This window comes from Nesoenas mayeri, assembly GCF_963082525.1.
Source record: "Nesoenas mayeri genome assembly, chromosome: 29".
NCBI classification, from domain to species: Eukaryota; Metazoa; Chordata; class Aves; order Columbiformes; family Columbidae; genus Nesoenas; species Nesoenas mayeri.
Window position 1 is genome coordinate 1,429,905 of NC_137561.1, and position 2,871 is coordinate 1,432,775.

Consider the following 2,871-nt stretch of genomic DNA (forward strand, 5'->3'; position numbering starts at 1 on the left):
CTCTGCTCCTCTCTTACACTGCCCACACTTGGATGGTCCTCAGGAATCATCCATGAGCCTGGTGGATCCATGAACCTCCTGCAGTGATGAGGTGTGGATCCAAATAGGGGATTCAAGCAAGTTTTGGACTGGGACATTGAGGTGATTGGTGACCATTGCCAGGTATATGAAGAAGCTGTATGAGTTATAAGGAATTAACGGGCATTTCCAACTCCACAGAAATCCAGAGCCTTGCAGTTAAAGTAACAGTACTTGACATAAACACCACCCTCAAAACACAAAACACTCACACTGACCACAGGAAAAGCCTTGAAAAACATTGGAAAAAAATCTACCAGGTCCCAGGGGTCAGGGCTCAGCCATTCTGGTGATGAACAAGCATCAAGGGCTGACATTGCACCAGAGCCACCTCCACATGGCCCTCACCACCTGGAACCAGTGTCTGCAAGTCTTGCCTTCACCAGCCTTCAGGGACAGGGACCTGCACTGGTTGTTTCCTTCACAGCTGTGTCAGCGATGGCCCTTCATGGGGTCCAAACACCCTCAGAAACTTGGGATTTGCTTCTGCCTTTCACTTCATTAGAGGTTTGTTCATTCTTTCAGTATCTGCAGTTCAGGATCATGGCACCAGAGGGCTCACTAACATCTAAAATGCTTTTAAATGCCAAAGCTCTGTGCATTATTTTCCTAAAGACTGCAAGACTGGTGTGGATGATTAGAGAGATTTCAGGAATAGCCAAACAGAGACCATTTCCATAATAAATAGTAATAAAGCCAAATTTCTTCTATTTGCTTCCCTACTCGTCCTTCCTTCTCTTTCCAGAACAGGTGGCATCTGCAGACTCCAGTTCATACTGATGTGTTGCATCTCGTGATAAAGACTGAATATGTCAGAAAAGTGGGTGCCTAAATCACCATGTGAGTGAGGAGACAGGCCAGGACAGCTCAAGAGGAGTCACACTCCTCTGGACCAAGAGGTGGGTGTTCCTGGCAATCTCAGGTGCCACAGCACAGTGATACTTGTATTCAGGGAGCTGGTCAAGTGACCCATCTCCTGTTCTGTAATGGTGTCTGAGTTTGCTCAGGTCACCCCTGACTTGAGCCCCATCCACTGCTGGGTGTTCTCCAGACTCCTGCCTTCAGGAACCAAGTCCCAGGAGACCTTGCAGGTGAAGATGGAGGCAAAGACGCCATGAAGAACCTCAGTCCTGTCTGATTCTACTCTTATGAACTTCAGCAGCAGGCCCACGATCATCCTGTCTATTCTCTTACTGCAAGTGAAGCTCTGTCAGCTCCTTTTGCTGCCCTTCCCGTACAGGTATCAAATTCAGGGCACCTTTGTCATCATCCCCACATCCATGGACAAGGTTTCTAAATTCGTCCTTTGCAGCTTCCCCTGCTTCCACCTCCTGTGTGCTGTCTTTGTGCCCTCCAGCTCCATCAGTGCAGATGAGCAGCCTCACGATATAAATGCTTCTGTTCATGGGTACTTGGAGAGATCATTCTTGTTCTTGGAGCAGCCTGTCCTGTAAGGATTATCAGATTTCCTGAGCTCCTTCATCCTTCAGATCTACTTCCATGTCACCACTTTGCCCATCATCCCCCAGTATGTCCAAGTCTTCTCCTCTGGATTCCACCAGCCTGTGCTCTGCTGCTGGCCTTCCTCCCTCCCCTCTGGTGCCTGGGACCCCACTGTGTCCTGGTCACAACAGTCAAGGTGGACACTGATGTTCACATCCCTCACCAGGGTCTCCTTGTTTCCCAGTTCCAGATCCAGGTGAACATCACCCTTGTTGGCCCATCAGGCAGACATGTTAAGCAGTTGGCCCAAGATCCTTTAGACTGTTGGCAGCTGCAGCTTTGCCTGGCCAGTGAATGTCAGGGCAATTACAGTTCCCCATAGGAAGCTGCTCGTTCACTGGTGCGTTACTTGAGTTGCTGACAGAAGATCTATTTCTTCTCCATGACCAAGTAATTTGTAGCACACGACATGTTGTCGCCCTGTACTGGGCTTACATGGTAAAGTCTTGGAACTGGGGGTGAGTGTGGGTGTGCTACAGTTGTCACCTCTCTGAGAAGACAACAGGAGTTTGACCAGCGTCAGACAGAGCCGATTTCAGCTGATCCAGGATGGACCCACTCCTTGCCCAATCTGAGCCACTCAGTGATGCTGGCAGCACCTCTGGGATATTGTATTTGAGAAAGGGTCAAAAACGCTGCACAACAGCAGGTGGGAGAGAGGAGGGAGGAGATGGGAGAGAAAAGCTCTGCAGACACCAAGGTCATATCCCACAGGACCCAAGCAGGTCCCTCAGCAGGCCAAATCCTGCTCTCCTGAAATCCTGCTCTTGGCCTTGTTCTCATCTCCCAGGAGCCTCAGCTCCACTTTCCCATCCCTGACTGTTCCATCCTGACCAACTCTTTCTGGTTTGTAAGTGTGAAGTCTCACAGGGCACCTCACCCCACTGACTCCTCAGTCACCCGTGTCAGGAAGATGTTGTCAATGGGCTCCAAACCTCCTGGATGGCTGGTACCTTGTAGCTATTGGAATATCTCAGGTCTGCCATGAGGATACGTCCCTGGAAACATGAGGCTTCTTTCATTTGTCTGAAGGAGGCCTCATGTATATTCCAATTTCTCATCAGTGAGTCTGTAGCTGATGTCCAGTCATCACAACATTGCCCATGTTGTTCTGCCCTCTCATGCTGAGTCCTCAACATTCAGCTGACATTGTCTGTCCCCAGGCAGAGCTCCACACATTCCTGCTGCTCTCCCATATGAAGGGAAACATCAGAAACTCCAGACCTCTGGCATTATGAGTACCAGACACCCAAGACCTCACTGTTTCCCCAGGAGATGATATCTATAGTG